The 25,094-nt window shown below is 32.6% G+C and overlaps 1 protein-coding gene across 2 annotated transcripts in view; it reads left to right on the top strand.

Moving 5' to 3' along the window:
• GALNT13 (polypeptide N-acetylgalactosaminyltransferase 13) overlaps positions 1-25,094 on the top strand; it is a 451,827-nt gene that overhangs the window by 6,368 nt on the left and 420,365 nt on the right. For both annotated transcript variants that reach the window (XM_039855967.1, XM_039855968.1), the window contains exon 2: positions 24,765-24,835. The gene's annotated coding sequence lies outside the window, so the exon portion shown is untranslated. The remainder of the gene's footprint in view (positions 1-24,764; positions 24,836-25,094) is intronic.

Consider the following 25,094-nt stretch of genomic DNA (forward strand, 5'->3'; position numbering starts at 1 on the left):
GGAGGTGACTTGTTTCTTCATGGTAGTTAACCACAAATCACTGTAACTGAGAGGTGCTAATCTGTGTCCTGGGACAAGGAATGAGGATTGAGAAAAATACAAGGTACATGTCTCAATTTATTCCTATGTCCTTGCCCCTAACCAGTGTTCTCAACCTTTGGAAATCGGTTGCTCCTTTTTTATTTCTTTGTTCACCTTGGTGAGGACAAAACAGTTTTACTTTAGGTCAGAGAAAATTACAAAGCTAAACTTCTAACTGCTTTTGTAAAACTAATGGATACTATTAAATTCCAAATTGCTTTGAATAGTGACTCTGTGGCCACCGAAGAGGAAAAGAATCTGGTGGGTGTGTGAGATGTAGCTAAATTGACCTAAAATGCTGTTGAGTGTCACTGCTGACAACTAGTTTGTAAATTGAAATTACCTAAAGAGGTTTTTATTTTTGCTTATTTGTTTGTTTTAATAACAGATTTTCAAGTCCCACTGATAAAGATTCTCATTTGCCTGGGATGGATCTACAGAATCTGTCCCAAGCAACTGATCTACTTCTAGTATATCATTTTTCAGATATACTTATTAATTTTTATTTATTTAACAAACGTAGAGGTTACTGTGTTCTGGATGCCATTTAAAGTGCTTTACAGATACTGATTTATTTAATCATAATGACTCCCAAAAGTAGGTTTTGTTAGTACCTCCACTTTACAGATGAGGAAATTGAGTCTCTGAAAGGTTAAGTAAGTTGTCTGGAATAAGCTAATAAGTGGCAGGGCAAGGACTATGCTATTTTGATGAAATGATTAGTAAAACAACCTGCTTTAGGTCACAAAGCTCAAAGTAGCAGAATTGAAAAGAGAACTCTGATTTCTATATCTTGTTTCTTATTTAAGTAAGTTTTGCCTTTGAAAGTAAAGGAAGAAAACTTGACCAACAACCTTAGACTTCTAGAGTTGAAAACAAAAATGTTTACCTTTTAGAAGTCATAACACCAAATTAAGAAAGAAAGTTAATTATGAAGGGGACAATAAACATGGAAAAATCAGAGTAGTTTTCTTCAAATAGATTAATTATTGTCTTTACTTACAGACCCCACTCCCCCCTCAAAAAAAAGAAAAAAAAAATAACAAGGAATTAACATATAGTTATGCAGACAGGAAGAAAAAATTTATATCCATAACTAAATAAGATTTTTATATACAGACTTTAATCCCTAAGATCGACATCTGTAACTAACCTACTAAGAAATACCTTATTTTTTCTGTAAGTAACTGATGTATTAATCAATGATGACTAATGCATTTTATCCTTCTGGCTTCTGGTTGATTTTCAGCAACTTTCTATTACTTAATATTTTTGTTGAATGCACTAAGACAGTGTTTTAATATGACTTTTATTTAGTCTTTTAAAGAAATACAATTTTAGACTGATATATGATTAGATTATGTAAATTATTCAAATTAGATACCTCCAGTAATGAGTTACTCCACCTGTCTTTTTTTTAAATAAAAATCTACACTTTAAAACAATTCCGTTTTCAGATTCTGTAATCAGGGGAGGGTTTATGAGATTATTGACTAGCCTGATTTTAAAACAATACAGTTTTTTCTCTTTTCCTCATAACAAATTCTACTTATTTTAATTCTCAAGGCTCATATTTCTTGATTTTCTAGATAGTTCAGTCTCAAATGGGAGTACATGTTTTTTCAAGACAAACATGTTGTTTGTCTTGAAAAATATTAGAAACCAGCTTGTCCCTGATTATAATTCAGATTTTATCCACATTCTAGAGATTTTCAGTGTTCCTCTGTATATTCTTCATAAGTAAACACTGTGTTTATCATTTCCTAATACTCTTTTTCTTCTCCCATATCTTTCTTCCTCCCCCTTCCTTTTTGCCTTCTTCATGGTGCTCTCTACTTTGAATTATCTATCTTCTATGGCTTGACAGATCTTCATGTAGCGGGATCGTATTATCTATTAGTTGTCTTAATTTGCAAAAAAGAGCGGTGAAACGAGCTTCTGTTTATTTCATCATTTAGTCTCTGAATCTGTAAGAGATAGATGCTCCAACTCTTGCATCTGGGTCATTTAACAAGAGGCCAGGGATGCTAAATTCACATTTCATTACCTTTGTCTACTTTTAGAATTGTGTGCTTGGGCCCTGTGGTCAGTTGGCAGTTGGCAGGCCCATGGCTCCAAGGGAATGCTTTGTTATTTGAGGGGATGCCAATTTCAGTTCAGGCAGTTCTCACATTCCTTGGTTAGATTTTCCTTATAAAACATCCAATATGTGTTTCATTATTTACTTTAGACCGACTTCATGTCAAAAATTCATTGTGATGCTATTGCTGGATTGTGATGAGCAATTTTTATAATTTAGTTTCTGTGTTTCCCACTTTGGCAAACCTAGAACAGATATTTTGTCACAGATTTTTAAAGAATTTTATTGCTGTGCACTAAGTTGAGATGAATCGTAGGTAATTGGATGGTGCAGCTGAATTAACACATTGAATTGCCAGTTATGAGACACTTCATTTGCTGTAGCAGGCAACAATAGGCCCATTTTGCTTCTACAATGCACAAATTCTTATTATCTATATAAAATTCTAATTCAAATAGAATAACATATATGCATCATTTCTATTTCTTTTGTAAAGAAAGATAACCTCCACAAATATATTTGCGACTATCTCATTAAATAATTTTGAACTTCAATAAATCTTTTTTTTGAGAATATTAATCAGTTGTCTCATTCTACACAAAAAGGACAGAGTATAAGGCATTTCGGAAACATGAAATCAGTAGTACTGCTTTTATCCTGTGCACCTTAAGATATGTACAGATGTGCAGTTTGCATTTATTTCAATAGAGAGCCGCCTTTGAATCATTCTGAACAGCATTATTGCTATTATGAATATGGTGATATGCAACACTATAATAATTGTTTGTTCTTGGGTTTTCTTCATTTTAGATATTTTAAGCTTAGTTTCTCTAGGTCAGTAGAATTGCTTTTAAACAGATGAGTAGCCATTTTAAGAGGGAATATTGAGATATGTCTTTAAACTCCCTCCTGAAACCTCATTTACAAGTATTAAATTAAGGGGTTAAAAAGATATCAAGCTGTTACAAAGTATATGGAGTGAAGCCAAGCTGAGGAAACTGCCTAAGATACGGGAGGGTCATGAAGGTGAGGAGGAAGCAACTTTGCCATTAACAAGCTCCCAAAGGCTTGAGGCTCAATAATGCCAAGAAAAACAGAATTCAAAAGTGAGACACTGGAGCTGAAACAAAATAGTTACTCAACATGTATAGATGGGATAGCCAGCCTTCTATTCACTGATTCTACTTTGATGAAAACATCCCTATGGCAAGTTTTTCTTATTATCCCTCCTGAATGCCCCCCTTAACAGACACTAAGAAATCATGGGGACTGCTGAGGGACAATAAGAGTAACTAGAGATGCATCTTAGAAACACAGAACAAAGTCTCTATTATTTTGGTGCTTAGGGTCTTTAGGCCTAATGTTCAGCTCTTGCTTACCCTAAAGTAATGTCTTCTAATCAATAAGACACATTCAAGTACAGAGGGCTCAGCATTTTCTAGTTCTTCATCCTTAAATATAGAACAGCAACTAAGGATCACCAGACAATTAAGAAATAACTTAAGACAAAAATATTAATAAAAGTCAACAACATGAAAAAGAGACCAAGGTTAAAGAAAACCAATAATAATAAAATGACCTTCCAAGGAACTGATCATGAAAAGATCATAAAAGAGGCAAAACAATTAGAATCTTAAAGAGATTTAGGAAAATAGTGCCTAAATTAAAGATTTTCAAATACATTTAAGGGAAAATTTATAATTTCAAATAAAAAAAATCTCTCAGTACAAACAAACAAGAAGATGAGTCACTGTGAATCTCCCTGAAGTGTGACTTGCAGATAATTGGAGCTCTGCAAGAAAACAAAAAATATAGTTAGAACAGCTATTAAAGAATTAATAGAATAATTTTCAAGTTTCTGAAGGAAGATGATTTGCAACTCAAAATTCCATAGTCACTCAAAATATCAATCAAGTACAAGGGTAGAATAAAGCCATTTTCAGTCCATATAAGGACTAAAGATATTTTTCTAAGTGTAACCTTTCTTATAAATTTATTTGAGCTCAAACCCTGGCAAAGTATAATTAAGAGGAAGAGAAAGACATGGCATGGTAACTGTGAAGTAGTTCTAGAAGACAATTCATATTGCTTTAATCTGGTATAGAATTAGTGTGAAAAAATGGAGGGCTTTGCCTGGTGGAAGGCTCTGGGACAAAGGAGGGACATTATACATTTAATGTTAAAGAAATATTTGAAAAGATGAAGAAAAATAGTGCAAAAATATAAAAACTCCAGGAAAAACAAAAGAATATATAAGAAGGAAAGTAGAGAACTTTAGTGAGCCATGAAATGAATAACATTTTTACATTAATTATTTATAAATGGTATTTACTGTTTTTCAACTTTAGTATCAATCTTTAGATAATCATAACTGTAAAACTGAATGCAAATATTTTCAACAACGGCAGTGTCACAATAAACATAGAGCTGGTAAAGGTTGGGAGTTAAGAACTGGGGTTAGAGAAAGCAGAAAAATAGGAATTGGAAGATTAGCATTTCACAAAATGGAGCCAAGAAATAGTGTCTATAGTTTATAGAAGAAATAGCAGTGATCATATAGTCCTCAAAGTTACAAAGATAATTAAGAGAAGTAATGACTGTATTAAGAGGAAGAGTGCAGAAGTGGGGAGTGTGATAAGTGAGGCAACTTAGACACCATCTAAAATACTTTGGGTCCATTTGTTTAATCAAAGTATGCTTTAATTTGATTTTTTAAAATTATAATTGCTTTTAGGTGGGTTATGTTCTCCAGATTTCCACAGATTCCAATCATTCACTGTTGAATCACCCTGGTCCATAAGGATATTGAGTTAAAACTTCTCTTGAAGAGCTAATAAACAATTCAAGGTGATGCCTTGTGGGGAGAGGAATTGGTTGGGGTTGGGGGAGAGGACTGCACTGTCTAAAGGCACATAAATACTTAGAACTTTTGTTCATAAACCCAGTAGCAGTCATCCCATACAGTGTTTTAAAGATCATGGGGCTAAGAGAAAAGAATTGGATTCTAGTCCTGGCAAAGCCATTAATAAATTCTTAGCATGTCATTTAAGTTCTCTGGATCTCAGTTTCCTCCTCTTTAAAATGAAGCATCTGGTATAAAAATACCCAGTATCACTCTATATTGTAGTGTTTATTTATAAAATGAACTGTAACTTTTCTAGGTAGGATAGGTCTCAAGATTGATTCAGGTTTTTTTTTCAATTATAGTTGACATAGAATATTATATTAGTTGCAGGTGTAAAACGGTGATTAGACATTTATGTACCTTATGAAGTGATCACTATGATAACTGTAGTAACTATCTGGCACTGTAAATAGTTATTACACTATTATTGCTTATATTCCCCATGCTGTACATTGCATCCCCCTGACTTATTTCATAAAGGAAATTTGTACTTCTTAATCCCCTTCACTTTTTCAGCCCTTCTCTCTACTTCCCTCCCATGTGGCAACGATCAGTTTATTCTCTGTATCTATGAGTTTATCACTGTTTTGTTTATTCATTTTTTTCTTTTTTAGATTCAACATGTAAGTAAAATCATATGACATTTTACTTGCTCAATTTCTTAGAGTAAAGATGTTAACTGCCTTTTCAACAATGGTCTTTGTTCTCCTTTAAGTTTATCTCTTTACCTTGTGTCTAATTGAATTAACCACTCAAATAAGAATCAGCCAGGTTTAGTTTTATTAATCTATAATAATCACTTCCCAAATAGGGTTGTTTTGATATAATTTTTTTTCATTATTCAAGGCCTTATTTTGTTTAACATTTTTTTTTTTTTGCAAAACATTACCAAATGATTCTTTCAAAGATCCTATCTCCATTCCACCTGTTTTCCTGAACATATTAAACAATAAATTTTAAATGCCAAACAATAATTTTAAACAACATTTTTAGTGTTTTCCAGATAGAGATGGTAAATTTTATAGTCCTCTGTCTTATTAAGTTATACCAGTTACCTTGATTACCTGATACGTCTACAGATTCACAGAAGAAACGATAGGTGAAGAATGACTATTTCAGCATTAGACAGATGTGAGAATATTGCTGTTTTAGATTGGCAGCTGCTCTTGAAGTTCTCACTGCTTCTTATTGTTTAGGCTAACACTTTAATTTTGTAGCTAATCAGAAATAGCTGCTTTAAAGATGCTAGTTATTCCTAATGAATGTGAGAACACAGATGGAAATTTCTAACCCAGTGGTTGTGTGAAAAATTTTGCATGTGGGGTGTGTGTGTGTGTATGCTTTTTTTAACAATTGAGCAAACTAAAAGAAAATTGTAAGAGTTGAGAGTAAGAGTGGGAGAGAGAGAGAATATGGGGGGTGAAAGACAGACAGAGATAGAGACAGAAAGAGAGAGAGACAGAGTTAGAGAGACAGAGGAATAAGGAAGTTTTTCAGTTTTCTCCCATTGCTTGGGATGTGTATAAAACAAAGCTATTATGGATAATTGAGAACGAAAATTACTTTTAATTGGTATGTTAAAATCCAGTATTTTTTATAATACGGAATGAGAGGGGATTCTGAAATGAGAATAAAACAAATTAACAATCAGTTGTTCTTTAAAGGTGTGACTATCTTGTTTCTGCTGAAAGATGTGATTATAATCTCTTGGGTCACCTCCTTTTACCATTTTCTGAGTGATCTGGATTTTGACAGTGACTCGGGGTCAGTGAGAGCTGTTTTGTCTTGTTATCTTACCTGGTTTAATGAATCAAAAGTCCATTAAATTTCTTTTTAAGGTGAAGTTCTTGGCAGTTAATTAGAACCTTTAGTGTATGAACTAACCCTTGATTATAAGATAAGAAAAATGTAGGGACTCAAGTTTGGAGGAAGCAATGGAACATGGTTGTGTTAGACACAAATTTAAGACTGTGGTACCTGCATAAATCCAGTTCAAAAATTCTGACTCATCCAATTACTAGCAGAATGACAAAGCACAGTTACATAGCCTCTATATATTTTAGTTACTGCATCTTTAAAATGGGAATAGTAATAGCAATAGCTAACACTAATACAACCTGGGTCTCTGATTGGGCATGGAGATCTCTTTTATGTGCTTTACAAAATATTGGCTCATCAAATTCTCACAAAACAAAGCTAGATACTTGTTTTTACCTACCTAATAATTATAACTACTTTAATGCATTGTCATGAGGATTGAGGTGACATTGCATATAATGTACTGATTATTGTGCTTGGCACTTAGCAAGTGCTTTACAAATGTTAGCTATTATTAGCGCATCTCCTCTTCTAGGGTCCTCTACTGGCATTTAGTTTGTTGGGTGCCTAGTAAATCTGGCCTGCTTAACCTATTTTCAAAATAAAATTCTCAGACCTAGAAGACTTATTATAAGGAGTAACTGTAAAATTCGATCCCAGGAGACAATAAATGAAGAGAAGTCAAAGGTAGGATTGAAGCCAAGCAAAATACAAATGTAAAACTGTATTAGTGAAATATTTGAAATCTTATTTAACAGAGAAGAAAAGATAAATGTGTGAAGGCAAAGATACCGTATTATGATAAGTATTATACCAAGAAGTTGTACAAATGATACACAATGCTTAACACTAAAGTGCCACTCGGCAGAAAGTGATCTAGCTTACAAAAAGGGTGGTAAACTTCTTCTATTCCCTTTAACATTATTTGGAAAATTTCAACATCACTTCTGATTTTTGTTAGGTTCTTGGTTAAGTTGAGCAGTCATTCTTCGCTTTCCCCTTAGTTTTTTGATCAGCTTGGACCATATTATTTTTTCTTGGCTAATCCTTAGAGAAATTGAAAGATGAGTGCTTTTTCTTGTGTGTGAATATGAAAAATATTAAAAAATTTAAAACATTACCATTTCAGCCTTAGTCCCTCAGTGAAAAAGATGAAACATTATTATTTTTATTTAGAGACATAGACCTTATTTTCAGTATATGATGTCTAGTTTTTTAAATGATTTTTATAAATGTTTAATTGGAGATTTTCTATTTTTTATTTAGAAGAATATATAATTTGAAATAAATTTTAATTCATTTCTCATTTAGAAAAATTTGAGTTCTAGTGTTTTCTTATGAAGAAAATAGGTTGTTTTGAATATTGATAGTTTGTCAATTCCTTCACAATAATTTGTACAAATGATAATTATACATAAATAATAAACTGCTCGAGGAAATCTAATGATGTGTCATGCTGTTTTTGATTTATTTATGAATCATTTCCAGACTGCTGAACTCTACCAAGACTAATTGTTTAATGTAACCTACAACTTCTTCAACTCCAAAAACGTGTTCACTAAAAGAGTAGGTATTTAAAAAAAAGTGATAAAGGACTAATTTATTTTTTGTGACTTTATTACATAAGAAGTAGTTTTATAGATAATTAAATGGTATATGTTTTATCTGTGTTTAAAAACCCTTTTTATGTTACAAGTAATAAAATTATTCAAACAACCTTTTTACTATTTTATCTATTGAGATTTAAACAATTTTCCAGTGCTGCCTGAAATAATATTGGGCCCTCAGCTTTCATTTGCTAAGTATTTCTGTTGACTCTCCTCTTGAAGTTGTGTGCCATTTGAATTTATTTTAAAGTGATTTAAAAAACCTTATTATAAGCTTTAATAATCTTGTAATGAATTTCTTCATGAGAAATATTTCAAATCAGGTAATAACTCTTGCTGTGTCTGTGAACCGTGCATGAGGTTAAGCATTTTCAACCAAGGTTACATTAAGTCACAGACAGACAATTGATTTTCTTGTATTGTTGCATCTGTCTGCCAAAATATTATACCACCTGTAATTATTTTATAATGTGATAGTTCACTGATAATTAACCTTGTAAGCTTACTTTGTGAAGAATTTTCGTTTTTATTTAACAGGTGCTTTGGAAGTTTGTAACTCACAAATGCACAATCATTAAAAATATAAGACCAAGGTATAGAAAAATTTAGCAATATGATTAATTTTGTAATGTATTTTTAACTAACATTAAATCAAAGATATTTACTGTTTCCTGTTATAGAGCAGGGCTGATGCCTATTTGTGTGTGTGTGTGTGTGTGTGTGTGTGTGTGTGTGTGTATTTCCCAAAGGACTTTTACTGAAAGTTGAGTTTTCATTTTTATATGTTCTCTGGGTATTTTTAAGTGTAGGCCCCCACAATCTTGTGCTTGGGGATCCTCAAGCTAAATACGTTACTGATATTGTATGATAATTCAGATATTTCTAATTTTTAGCTGCTTTATTAACTATAGTTTGCTTTGACCTTTTGTTGGACCAAATTAAGTTTTGGTCTAACTTTTTTTAACTTCTCTGTCTAAAACCTATTTTCAAGTATAATGTTTTTGTCAGGTTTAACTCAGGTTTACTTTTGAGATTTTAGCCAGCCTTAAAGCTTTTCACATACCCTTTCATCCTTACCACTCCTACACTAACACACTTGAAAACTCACATGTTTAGTCATTTTTTTAGCTGATCTTATTTTATATCCATTTATTTTTTTTAAAATTTTATATGTATTTTCTATGGAAAAATTTATTTTTTCTATGGAAAAAATTTATTATGCGATTTTAATCAAGTTGTATTATATGCATCTGTATTTTATTAAAATTCTCTAAAAATTCATGCACTTTTAATTGGCCAGAGGACTACATCTCATAGTAACTTGATATATAAAATTGTGGGCCAATAAAATGTTGTCACATTTTAATGCAGAGTGTACTTTATTGGTACATGAAATGATTCCTGCTTAAGCAGCCAGCATACATAATCAATTAATAAATCTGGTCAGTGCTTTTGAGATCCACTTCATTTATAGCATTGTGTACATGCAAGATCAGGCACCTCCAAAATTTCTTTAAGGGCATATACTAACTAATGAGTTTTCAGCAGTGGGTTTATGTTCACCTGCAATTACTGAGTGCTTTTGCAATTCTAAAACCCTGGAGATCCACTTGGCAAAATCATATTTTGTGTGTGTGTCTTGCACTTCTGCTTGCTTTCTATCAAGTCTCTGCCTTACTGAATTCTCATACTATTAAAAAGATTTTCTTGTTCCTGCTTCTGAAGATTATTTTGTCATTCAGACATGAAAAACATCTACAAATTAGAGCTACCTATTTTTACAATGCCAAACTGTTCCATCAAGAAAGGGAATCATGAGCACATCACTATATGTTGTTATCTTGAGGAATTTTTACTCTCTCTGCTCTGTGTTTTTCAACAAAAGTGGTAAATACTATGTTATTCATGACTGTTTTATAGGAAAATGTGTGCTTCATTTGTTTATTAACCACTGTGCTGGGGCTTCAAGGACAATGAAGTTCTTTAATATCTAGAATTCTGATCTGATGATATGCTTGGCTGATTGCCATCAAGCAAGTCATTCAGAGGACTTAAGAATTCTGATGTCACACACTGTGTATTAATCTCAGGAATAAAATTCACACTGCACCCCAATTTCAAACTTTTTCACATATTACTTTCTTAGTCCAGACTCATGCTTTCTGTTTATTAGAAATTTCATGAATTTTTACCTTTTTGCTGACACCCAATATAGATCTTTCTCTCTGTAAGGACAAATGTGCTTATTGGAGTGGCTTAACACCACCACCAACAACAACAGAAAGGAAGGAAGGAAAGAAAGGAGCTTAAATCCCCAGACTGATGCTGTGTCGTGGTTGGTTTGTTCCTCTTCCCTTCAAATACTTGCAGTCCTGTGGCGTGTTGTGCCTTGGACTACTTCACTAATCTTGGGCTTCTAGAGCTGTTAAAGCTGAATAGGGCAGAGACTTTCTCTTCTCTTCCAGCAAGTCTCAGGAGTGAGATCTCATCACTGGCATTTATTCTCTGACTTTTAGCTTTTTTCCCCTTGAAATGGAACTAATTAGGGAGTTGTCCCATTTATAGATTCTCATGAAGCATTCAATATAAGTACATATAGTTTTGTCTGTCCCTGTCGTTTAATGAACGCTTTCAAATATCTTTCTAAATTGTAGATGTATATCCACATGTATCTGTCTTTTGTAGATTATGAAATCCAATAAGGTAGTTTAGCACAGTTCTTTTTGTGCTGTACCTAGCAAGATGCCCTATACAATTAAGTCCTTACTATATGCATTTAATTAGATTGCACATGTACAGATAGGTCCCCTGGGCCTTCCAAAGCTACTTTGGAAAATGATGCAGGCCTAAAAGGATTTAGGTCAGTCAAATTTTTATCTGGCTTTCTCAGAAGGATAGCTGAATATGTCTTTCCACTCTGCAATACTTGTGATATTTTTTTTCCTCTCAAATTCCATTATCAGCTAGTCAAAGATTGTGTACTTTATATACTTGTAAAACTCATTAGGTATTTGAAATAGCAATGTCTTTATGATTTTCACTAGTGTGGCTCGAGAGTCCTGCCACCTCTGTCATTTATAAGACTTTGCCTGGAACTCTTTTCCTCTGTAAGGGACATAAGTCGCAGAGTTTAAGATTGAAAGGGATCTTGAGGGGTGATCCTGTAACCCCACCTGCTCTTAGTCATGGTTGTGTCTAGTCTAAACCCAACACTGACATTTTCCTCTAAAAAGAAGCTACCCCATGTTGAATAGTTTGTTATATACTCCACATTGCCAATAGAAGGATCTCTTCAAATATAGTTCTGAGTAACTCCTAGATGTAAAAAATCTTTGAAAGCTCTACAGTTTAAAATGCAAGACCTTTCATAGAAATATATCCCAAGTGACCTTTGCAGCCTCATATCTTATCTTTTACTCTCATCTAATATATTTTCAGGATTCACTGAATTACTTCTTTGTCACCTGGATAAGTCATAGATGTCTACGACTGTTTCTTTGCTTGCACTGCTTTTCATCCTTGAATTACTATCTTATCATTTCAGGAGTTGGCTCAAATGATACCTCTTTTTAAAGGATTTCCCCAAATTTCAAAGGCAGATTTTTTTTTTTCTGTTTCTATGGCACTTTGTTTCTATTGCTGTTGCTAACTTACACCATGTTATCATGGTTAGTTGTGTTCTCCCATGTTAAGTTATAAGCTTTTTCACAATGGAGGCATGGCCTTTTTCATTGTTCCCCTGAGGCCTACTAAAGTCCATAACAAAGCTAGTCATTCAGTAAATGTTTTGATGAAGTATTAAATGTTGATTTAGTACAATAAAGGTCTACGAATTTAATGATGCTCTTTTGAATGAATCTTTGTGACATTCTTGGTATCTCTTTCTGGAAAATGGTGGAGATATTAGAATATTAGTGTAATCTGTTCCAAAGACACTCATAAAATATTGATCAAAATCATGGTTTCAAGAAGGTCCATAAAAACTGTTTACTTTAGCCATTAGCCAGTACTTGAAGTTCATTTCAACATTTCAGGAAAATGGACATTCTTAAACTCTTCCTTCAGCCCTTTCTTTAGGGCAGCCCATTCTATTTTGTCATTGCTCACAGTAAGGGAGTTTTACCATGTGCTAAGCTTAAATTTGATTCCTTGTAATTTTTCTCATTGGTCTTATTGATCTTAGTTCTGCTTCTGGTGAACATGGAAAAAATATATAAATTGCTATTTACATCAACAGTTTTTCAAATAGGTACAGCATTCAGGTTTTTGCTATATATTCTCTCTCTCTCTCTTTCTCTCTCTCTCTATATATATATAGGCTGAATGCCTCCCATATGCACGTGTGTGTGTGTGTGTGTGTGTGTGTGTGTGTAATGTATATATATGTTATATATGTGTATATATACACATAGGTATATATATGTATATATGCACACACACACACACACACACATATAAAATATCAGTGTTAGTACACATATCAGCACTAGTCAGGAAACCATTGGAAATAATTTTATTTGGAAATGAGATAACTTGCAGAGATAGAGATAAAGACAGAGAAAAATAGATTACAATGCAGGCAATTCACATTCTGGCCAGTATGTGTTATACACACACACACACACACACACACATACACACATACACACACACATCCATATACACATACATATACATATATGTACATATATGTGTGTGTATATATATATATATGTTTCAGATATATAAATGAATAAAAGATGCCAGATTGTTGTATCATACTTCAAGATTTTAGATTCTAGGACGGTCACATTTTTCTGGTTGTCTTCTTGCTATAAAAGAAATTGTCCTGAAACTTAGTGGCTTTTTAAAACAGCAATTATAATCTCTCATAGTTTTGTGGGTTCACTGGAATCAGCTCAGAGATCCTAACTTGGTGTCTATCACTCAGTTGCCATCAAGCTGTGATGGGAGCTGGAGTAATCTATAGGCTGGATGAACTATGTCCAATATGGTTTCTTTATTCATGTGTCTGAAGCCTCAGTGCTCTTCAACATATCTTCTCTCTTCAGCAGAGTAGCCTGTACTTTTTACATGGCAGCTGAGGGCTTCAAGAGTCAGGAAACAGAAGATGCTAAGCCAATTAAGGGCTATTCCTGGAACTGCTTCTGAATATTCTCTTGGTCCAATGAGTCCCAGGGTCTGCTCAGATCCAGGAAATAAAGAAATGGCTTTTTCTCTTGGTGAATGCCAAGGTCACAATGCAGAAGGGCCTGTGGGATGGGAGATGGCATGGCCATCTTTGGAATGTACAACCTGCCATGTCACATATTTGGATAGTGTAATGGACTAAAGAACGCATTTTCAATCAATTTTTACTTACTCTCTGAAGAAGTAAATATAAATGCGATAAGTTTAAACAATGGCATACCATATGAACAAAGCACAAATATTGCCCATAAAACATAATATAAAACTAACTCACATTCTCTACCTAAAGTTCATCACATTCTCTACCTAAAGTTCATCACATATTCATACCACACGTCTAATTTGATCACGTGATTTGAAAGGTCCCGGTTCCAAATTTAGGTTTTGTTATTAAATAACTAATATCTAAGCAATCTTTAGTTTCTTGAAATTCATTTTTAATGTATAATAAAATCTCTGCTACTATTGCTAAAGCTATTTCTTTACTTGGAATCTAATTTTAAAAATAATTCTTCAAACAATTAAAATATGAAATATTTTCTTTTATGGAATATAAATTTCTCTATTTGAGTAATTTTCAATGTATTCTAATTTTCTAAATGTTAATCATTTCTATTTCTCTCATCTGAACTCTCACATTTTTCTTCAGATTAAGTATGATTTGACAGGCGAAACTTAATATTTGGTAATATATATGCTGGTCAAGTAATCAGTAAATTCATGACAGAAACATTTACTTTATTTTTACCTGCAAATTCTTAGATAATATGTATCACTTAGAAATTGTGTTCAGTGTATACCTAGAGTGGTCTAAAGAAATTACTGCTTTGTTTTTTTCTCACAAAATATGAAGTCTTGATACTGGTAGTGCAAGCCTGATAAGATGGTCCTATAATGTCACTGGGGATCTTAGATCTTTGCAGACATTCTAAGATTCATACACTTAGAACAGCTGCTAGAGTTACGATTATTATCCACATTTTGGGCAGAAAAAGGCCAAAGAGCAGCAAAGTGCACATAGCAAGTAAGGGAGGAGTGAGTAGATATTGATGAGGAGTGAGTAGATATTGATGGAGGTTTTAGCCACATCACATCGAAAAATCACATTTTATTAACGTATTGACAATTTCTTATTACCTATTTATCCCTCAATTTTGTCTATATGAGTTTCCATGAAATCCTGCTGAAGTTCTTCAGGTTTTATAGCTGTGTTTTTGGTTCTTACCTATGCACTTTGTTGCCCCTATTGCCTCTGAGTTTTAAACTAGTGTTCATTTTTTCCTTTTGGATTATAATGTGATATTTATTTTTGCAGAAGATTTGCAAAATTAATAAAAGTATAAAAATAAAAATATTGCTTGTATTTTAAATCAAATATAATAATTAGCATTTTATTGTATAGTTCTCCAATCTTTCTAAATTTTATAAATATATGTATATAAATATATGTGTATATATATAATTATGTGCATAATTGCTACTTTATTCATCATATTACTTTAGAAAGTATTTATGTTGTTTTAAAAATATAGATTGAAGATTTCTGTGTATAAATAAATACTATTTGAGACATGAATTTTGTGACTGCATGGCATTATATCAACTGCACAAATTACTGCTTATTTAGTTACTCTAGTTGCTTTTAAGATTTTACAATTATAAGTATAAATGACACTGATGACGTTCTCTGAACATGAATCTTTGCCTGTATCTCTAATTAGTTCTTAGAATAACTTCATGGAAGTGGAAGGGGTCAAAAGTTAGGATATATGCAGGAAAAGGTAAAAATTCTACAGAGACTAGAAAAAATGAAGTGAAGAATGTTAAATAAGCCATGCGTTAGCATGTGTTTGCTGAGTGTGGGATGGAATGAGTTAAGCAAAACTTCATCTCAGAGGCTGAAGGAACCAACATTTTCCCATATCTCTTTGGGTAGATAGGAGTAGTTGATGAAGGAGAAGGCATTCACTACTCTTTATATAGCAAGCCTGGTGGCTGTTTGGAACAGTCCTTTTGCCAGCTGTCAACATTCAATGAAAAAAAGGGGCACAAAGAATTGACTGAGAATCCACTTGAGTTAGGAAATAGGTCTCGACATTTCCCCAAGTGGATGAATGGAGAAGAGGGATGGATGAAACAGTTTTCAGTTGGAGAATGCCACAGTGTAGATAGATACTGTCTACAGAGTATACACACTGTCAGAAATCAAGGGGCAGGGGTGCCAGATCTTGGTCAAGGCATTAACTAGGCATTTAGTCATGGAGTGGACTGCATATAGAATTAAATACTGATAGAAGTTGGCTAATGAACATCAAGACGATAACATTTAAATTACAGACAATATTCAGACAATTCTGATTTGTCATATCTTTCACAATTGAAATTATCAGTAATATTATCAAGTCATATTTACAATAGGAAGTGTGCAAGGAACTTAGCTTAGGGTTCTTGAAGTCCAAATGAAAATGGGGAAATGGGGACATACTAATGATGACTTCAGAAGTTATATATTAATCATTTTACTTTGATATTTAGGAAAATAGGGAAATAAATAAAAAGCAGGTGATTGTCACACATCTCAAAGAGCAGAACAAATGGAGATAACAACCAACATGACTTCGAAAGAAGTAAAATAACTCTGAGTTAATCTAATTTTATTCTCTGACACAATGACAGGATTTAAATATGAGGGGAAAGCCATACATCTTCATTTCAGTAAGGTTTAGTTTTTGTCTCTGCTTTTATCAATCAGTAAAGAAAATATAGTCTGTGTAAAGGGACACATAGCTTGTTATTTGTCATTGAATCAGTAACCCACCAGGGCAGACCAAGTAACACTCCAGAAGGGTTTATTGGGTCCGTATACAGGATGATATTTGTATTGACCTCCGGAATTTAAGAATATGAAATATGGAATCTACAAACTAGGAAAGTTGCTAACTGTGGGAATTTGCAAGAATTCAATGCGAATATAAGAAGAAAGAAAAGTTGAAGTCAATTTAAGATCATTCAGAACCATTGATTAAAAATAACACTCAAAAAGGAGAAGGTAATAACTAATGTAATAAAATGTAAATGGTGTATGTAGTGAAAAAAAAGTAATATGTAGTCATTCTGACACTCTGTTACTACTTAATTGATTTAAATAAATTTTATAAGAAAGAGTGTGATTTGTCAAAATAAATTAAAAAAAAAGAAATGAGATCTGATATAGCACCTTGGATTATAGGGGAATCTGTAGTGTTTTCTGCTTTCACTTACATCACTTGTGACATAATAATCAATCCTTTTATATGTTTTCAATTATAAAACTGTAACCCATTATCTATTTGTAGGTATTATTCTTTAGGTTCTGCAAAATAATTGGCTATTGTTTTGTAAGAAAATAAAGAAGTATGTTTCTTCCTCTTCAAATAAGTAATTACTAAAGTTGCTCTGTTTTCATGCCTTTCCATATAAACAATTTTTTATTTCAATGTCAAATTGTTGAGTAACCTCCTTGAAGACATTTTAAAAGGTAATTAAACTCAACATGTTTAATACCAAGAATGTATAAAATCAATTCAATATGAAGAGCCAGTGCCAAATTCAGACACAGGCACAAAACTATGACTGACTACAGTGATTGCACAATATAACCTGATTGTGGTGTTGTTAACATATGAATTTGTGTGCATATGTTTTAATAAAATATAGTTTTAAAAGGCTTAGTAGCCTCATGCTATTTAATCCAGCAATTTCCCTTCTGGGTATTTTATCCTAAAGAAACAATCATGCTATGGCAGAAGATATTTATAAAAGGATCTCTTTAGTGTTTTTAGTCATTTTGCTCACAGATATTTGATAACAAGTTATATATGAAAAAATACAAAATAAAATGGTAGCATGTTTTATGGGATATCAATCACCGAAATGATTTAACTTTTTTATGAGAAACAAAATATTGCCACAAAAATAAATTCACAAATAAAAAGAGGATCTAATTATAGAATAGTTTATATGGTATAACTCTTTAATAGTTTGGAAATAAACACAGAATAGTTATACATGAAATATATTGCTTTAGAAATTGAGTGATTTTATTTTTTTTTGAATTTTTTAAAAAGGAATTACCAGTGAAATGGTAATTTTCATTTAGAAAAACAGTTATATAAGGAAAAACCACTTACATTGATAAACTTTAATGATAATTTTTTCTTTGTTTATTTTTCTTTAATTGTTGACTAATTTTTTGTGAATATCATTTTATTATTTAACTCTACATTGCTAAATTTGCTAAATATAATATTGTTTGTGGTTTATTTAAAAACCCAAAACTCGATTTCACATTAATTTTCATTCTTTTGTATTTTATAGATTTCACATGCATATATAAATTATAAACAAATATGTAATATCTTTAATTTAAATATATGCATACTTAATATATAAGTATATACATTATCTATAAAAATATGATATATAAAATACAGGAGATATACAAATATATATAAATAAATGTATATAAATATGTATTTATATACATATATATCATTCAGGATTTCTTGTTACCTTAGTTGTTCAAAAACGTTGAACAATGATTGATTTATTTTTTTACTTTTTTCTTGATTTAAATATACTTCATTGATCTATTTTTCTGTGTTCTCAACATATCTCAATGAAAGTAAAAATTCGTTTCTATCTTTATACTCTAATTTTAAATTTTCATATAATTTCAAACATACAGAAAAGTTACAATTATTGTACTTAAGAATCTTGAATATACTCTGTCCAGATTTATTAGTTGTTTACATTTTCCCCTTTTTCCTGATTATTTTTATTCTTTCTCTTTCATTCTCTCCTTATAGGTATGTATGTATATATGTATGTATGTATATGTATAATAATATAATTATATACATACTAATACATATGTATATAGGTACATACATACAATTTCCCCTACATCATTTTAGAATAAGTTGCAGACATCATTTTCTTTATTTGAAGTATGTTTTGTATGTATTTCCTAAGAATAGGGATAGTATCCTATATAACTACAGTACAATTATGGAAATTAAGAAGTTCATTATTAATAAAATACTATTGTGTAACTCACAGTGCATTAAGGATCACACACAGGTTTGGCTGTCATATCTTTGAAACTTCCTGTAATCTGGAACATTTCCTAAGTCTTTAATGACTTTGAATATGAAGAGGTCAGGCCAGATATTTTCCAAATTTCCTAAATTTGAGTTCCGCCCAGATAATTCTAAGACTTTTCTCAATTTGAGTTTGCCTCATATTTCCTATTGATTGATTCAGGTTATGCATTCTTGGCAGATACACCATAAAAGTGATATTATGTCCTTCTAAGTGCATTATACTTGGAGGCACATTATGTGTATTTGTTCTATTATTGATTATCTTTGATCATTTAGTTAAGGTGCTCTCTGCCAAGTTCTTTATTGAAAGTTTCTATTTTTCCTATTGTAATTAGTAGATGATTTGTGAGAAGATACTTTAAGACTATGGAGATATCTTGTTTGTGATCACACTTTCATCCACAAGTGCTAATCCACAGGTGTTTTCTTGATTAAATCAGTTAACTATAATGTTTGCCTAATGGTGATTTTCTAACTTTATTGATACATCTATATTTTAGTTGGCATTTTATGCAAAGGAAGTTTTTCCTTCTTTCTTATATACTTCATTTCTTTATATTTTATTTTCTGCAATAAAGTTTAATTTTTTATAATTATTTATTTTGATTTTCCAGTTGTCCCAGATTTGACAAGTGAGAGCTTCTTATAGCTGAGGCCTATGTCCTTTTAACACAACCTCGTCATTTTTAAATGCTTTACTTCTCCCCCAGAAAACAATGTCACCTTGAATTCCATAGTGTTGTTTCTTTTCTGTGTCTGTGTTCTAATATGTCAAGATAGTTTTTTCAATATTTTCATAGGTTCAGTGAACTTTCTGAGAGTAAGTTTTGTGTCATAGAACCTTTATTTTCCTCTTTTCTCTTCATTACAGTTTTTCTGGACTCCTTAGATCTCTGTAATACATTTAGTGGGAGCTTGAAAGATAGCTCTGTTAGAAATTGATGTTTAATTTTCTGTTTACAGTTAACATTTTTATTATTCTCCAACTTCCAGTTATGCTGAAGATTTGGGTTTTTTGTTTGTTTTGTTTTTGTATTTGTTGGCTGTATATATTTTGCTCAATGTGTGAAGTGTTTCAGATTTAGGTGGCTGTAATGACTACAATTACCCAGAATTCCAGGTCCATATTTTTTTATTATAATTTTCCCCCAGCTTTATTGAAAAATAAGACAATTACTTGCTCATATTTACATTGTACATTTCAATGAGTTTTTTCAATTATAGTTGGCATACAATAATATATTATAGTTTCAGTTGTACAGCCTGGAGATAAGAGCTCAAGTGATCACCCCACCAATGCTAGTACCCCTCTTCCCCCTTACATATTTAACATTATTAACTGTTTTCCTTATGCTACACTTTATATCTCCATGACTATTTTGTAACTATCCACTTGTACTTCTTAATTCCTTTGCCTTTTTTCATCATCTTCTCTGTATCTATGAGTTTGTTTCCATTTTTGTTGTTATTGTTGTTTATTTAGTCTTTTGGATTCCACATGAAATCATATGGAATTTATCTTTCTCTATCTGACTTACTTCATTCAGCACTATACCCTCTAGGACCATCAAGGCAATATCTTTTTCCATCCTCTTTCTTTTAGTGTGTGTGTGTGTGTGTGTGTGTGTGTGTGTGTGTGTGTGTGTGTGTGTATTTAATCTGAAGTGAGAGTCTTTAGGCAACATATGTAAGGGTCTTATTTTCTTATCCATTCAGCCACTCTATCCTTTGGTTGGAGCACTTAATTCTTTTCCACTTGAGGTAGTCGTTGATAGATATGTAGTTATTACCGTTTTTTAGTCATGATTTTGATACATGTCTTTTCTTCTTAAAGAAGTTCTTCCAACATTTCCTGTAATAGTGGTTTGGTGGTGATGAATTCCTTTAGCTTATTTTTGTCTGGGAAGCTCTTTATCTGTCCTTTGACTCTAAACGACAGCTTTGCTGGATAAAGTATTCTTGGTTGTAGATCCTGGGTTTTCATCATGTCAAATATTTTGTGCCAAGCCCTTTTGTCCTACAAAGTTTCTTTTGAGAAATCAAAGCTGCTAAGCCCCAGGTGTACTTTTTAGATAATCTGTTCCGCCTTTTTTTTTTTTTTTTTTCTGCTTTTAAGATTCTCTCTTTGTATTTAACCTTTGGCATTTTAATTATGATGTGCCTTGGTGTGTGTGTCTTTGGGTTCCTCTTTCTTGGGACTCTCTGAGTTTCTGGAGTTGTATGTCTATGTCTTTCAACAGGTTAGGGAAGTTTTCCATCATTATTTCTTCAAATAGCTTTTCAACTTCTTGTTCTCCCTCTGCTCCTTCAGGTACCCCTATTACATGGATGTTTTCACACTTAATTTTGTCCCAAAGGCTCCTTAAAATATTATTATATTCTTGGCTTCTTTTTTCTTGCCTTTCCGATTGGGTGTCTTTGGCTTCCCAATCCCCTAGATTGGTGATTCGATCTTCTTCATCCACTCTGTTAATTCCCTCTAATATATTCTTCGTCTCAGATAATGTATTCTTCATTTCTGACTGGTTCTCTTTTAGAATTTCCATTTCCATTTTTATGTTTTTTATCTCTTCGTTAAAGTTCTCCCTGAATTCATCTATACTTCCCCTAAATCCATTGAGCATCTTTATAACCAGTGTTTTGAACTCTGCATCTGTTAGATTGCTTGACTCCATTATTCCTGGATCTCTATTCTGTTTTCTCATATGATTTCTGCTTCTTTGTATTCCCACTTTGGCTGCCTTTTGGTGTCTGTTTCTATGTACTAAGCAAAACTCCTAAGTCTCCTGGTCTTATTAGCATGGCTTTGTGTAGTAGGTGTCCAGAAGCATGATCCTGAGAGGGGTTCAGCAGCAACAGCTCAATTTCATCCCCAGCCTGTGTCCCTCCAGGGCCACCTGTTTAGATTCAGCAGCCATCCACAAATACTGTACTTATAGTTGCCTCAAGAAGCCATGCCAGAAACCAAGGTCAACTGCCACCAGTGTGGGTCTTAGAGCTTGCTCAGCAAGTAGCACGAGACTCGTGGAGGACACAACTAGATGTGGCTTGGGTAGGATCGAGAGTTGGGGGAGGTGAGTTTCAGGGAATCCTTGGGCAGAGCAACCTCTATTTCCAGTTTGGTGATGTCTCAGTTATGGCAGCCCTGTGTCCGCACACAGGGAGCGGGAAGAGTTCAACAGAGGAGCAGTAGATACCACCAGCTCTTCTTCATTGTATCAAGCCTCATCTCCAGCACTTGCTCCAACAACCCACCCCCTCCAGCAGCCAACCAGGTGCTAATGCTCAGAGCAAGCTAGTCTATTACCTGAATGTCCGGTCACAGACATGGCCCCTTTAAGAGGTGTCTGCAGCTGCCATAGCCTCTGCCCCACTAAGCCACTTGGCACTGGGGTAGCCTCATGTCTTTGTCTCCTCGTAAGTCCTGTTGCAGGGTGTTTTCTTATTTCTTTCCGCAGCTATAGAGCTTCTGTTTATCTAGACCCCAGGCAACTCTGTTTGCTGTTTCCTCCATGTTTCCATCACAACTTCGATGTGGTCGCAAGAGTACATGAACAAAATCACTATCATCTACGCCATTTTGTTCAGTCTCCCAGGTCTACATTTTTTAAACATTCTACAGAACATATTAATATTTCAACTTATTTGCAAAATGCCATGATGTAACTAGAATGTGTGGATTGCATAGCTTTACCTTTAGTGGTCACTGTTCTCTTAATCCAGTATATTTAGTTTAATTGCAGGGTTTTTTTTTTTTTTTCTCTATCATATTTTCAAATGACACACATCAGTTCAGGAAGTCTCTGAAAGATGTATCTGTGGTAAATATAAAATTACTATTTGAGTAACTAATTTTCTTGATTTGTACCAATTAATTGTGTTTGTAAATATCTTCCTTAGCTTTAAAATTATCAAATATATCTTAAACAAATGGAAATTCAGGTCCATGAAATTTTAAAACATGATATAGATTAAAATAAAGTAACTAATCAGTAACACCTGATTATGAGAATCCAGTGAAATATAGTTATAAGCAGTTGCTTCAACTAATTGAAATAAGCTTTTTGAGCATGATCGAGGAAAGTCATTCCTCCAGGTTCACAGCAAAGAGATCTGGTTGTAGTTGGTAGGTAAGGATAAGAAAGAAAACACGCCAGTGTTTGAAAATGGCAGAGTAGAAGACAGCTTGCAAAAGTAGGAAACAGGTGAGTGCAGAAAGTGTGTTCCTTCCAAAAAAGGGCAACCATGTCTGTATCCTCTGGAGGCTGTGAGTTCAGCCTTACAAAATCTTTGCTTTTTCGAAAGAGCCAGAAGTGAGGATTTGTATGAGATATCACCCATTTTTTAATATTTAAAAAATATTTTTAATTTTGTGGTTTAGAATAAACAATGTCAGTAAGCCAGATTTGGTTATTACATCCCAAATACAATGGATACAATGAGGGAATAACAGGTGTTGTAGTGAGAAGTCATCTGCATCAGAAAAGCTGGTTTGGAGCCCAGGATCACTTCTCAGTTGTGTCAAATTGGGCAATTCACATAAAGTTAGTTAATAATAGTATTAATTTTAGTTCTCTTGACTATGCTAAAGTACAAAGAAACATACAGATCTACTCATTGTTACATTATAATTCTATTGAAATTATATATGAATGAATTTGCATCTTTGATTAAGCTATAAATTTTAAACTTAGAAAAATGAAATTTATAAAATACATAGTTCCTTAAGAATTTTATGATTCACTTATGACATTTAATTATAAACTTGCCAAGTATATCTAATTTCCTGTTATTTGAGAGGCTCTGTGTTGACCATTAGTAAAATCATTCATTCCTGTACCAGGTAGAGGCCAATGCTATCCTCTTGTCTTTCACATGCTAGAGGAAGATAAATTAGACATTCAACTCAATGCTTGTTCTTGTTGAAATGCTGACTTTGTTACAGTTTGTTTTGGTGAACACAAAAGCACACCTCCTGTATTAGTAAACTGGTATCTCTGCTTAGTACTGTAAAGAAAAATTTCCCTGGGCAGAAATTCTGTTGTTTGCTGAGAACTAATGTTACACTAAAGATGCTTGCTACTTATGGGGATTTTATTTGTATTGTCTATAGTGTGTTTCATCCATCTGAAACAACCCATTGTGCTTTAAATTATTTTAATTATCATTAGGTTATGTTTTGTTTCTTTGACAGTTCTTTTACAAAAAATATACCCTATAGCATAAAATCCATTTAAATTGAGCTCTTTTGAGCTTTAAAATTAAGATGCTCTTCCCAACACCCCTCTTTGAAAACAAATAATTAATAAAATCTCATTAAATAACTTTCTCCTTATAATCACATTGACTTTTTGAAAAAAAAGAAAGTGGATATTTGTGTATTTTTGTGAGGTGTGAAAGTGCCATACCTACATTTTTCTCAGTGGGTGATCTTCAATTGAAATTGACATGCAATTACAAAGTGAATTAATGCAATTCTCTGGATAAATCACGCCAAATTATCTTCTGAGTCAGAGATCTTCAAATATCAGACAAAACTATGTTTTAAAAACTTGAATTATTTTAATAACCACCTCAAATCTCCAACTAAATTTATTTACAAACATCTCATATTATTAAATTGTCTTCATGTCATTCTGTCATGTTCTGGGGGCACTGTGTTTCCTGTATATAATTCTAAGCCAATGTGCAGACTCTTCTTACCTCTTACTGAAGGATGTCCTCCTTGACTCATGTTTAGAATATTTTCATATAGTTGAGAATATTTCTCTTCATCAGTGATTATATTTTGCAAGGTGTATAACTTATATTTCGCAAAACTTTATTTCAGTATGTTAAAGTATGTAGTGTTTAAATGTGTGTTGGTCTAGATTAGTTTTTCTGTGACCTTGGCAAATTGCTTTTTTTTTTTTTTTTTTTTTTTTTTTTGCTTTTCACAGATGCATTTTGTAGGAGTATTTTGAAGATGAATGTTTGCAAATCATTTTGAAATTGCCAAGCACTACATATAGTAAGTAATATATATTTTTATTTTTCCACTCAATTGCAGTCATGCTGAATGAATTTGGCAGACAGTCATAAAAGAACACATTTCTATTTACAGTTCTTGATATTTGTGAATGTTGAGGAAAAATGTATATAAAATATAAAAATTTGATGAGCTATTTGCTAGTCTGAATTAAGTTGTATAGTTTCAAGATTTCTAATGACTGATTTCTTGTTTTATGTACATAACTTGCACATAATATTTCTCACTTGATATTTAAGTA

Source organism: Pteropus medius, unplaced genomic scaffold, assembly GCF_902729225.1.
Source record: "Pteropus medius unplaced genomic scaffold, Ma_sr-lr_union100, whole genome shotgun sequence".
Taxonomy (NCBI): domain Eukaryota; kingdom Metazoa; phylum Chordata; class Mammalia; order Chiroptera; family Pteropodidae; genus Pteropus; species Pteropus medius.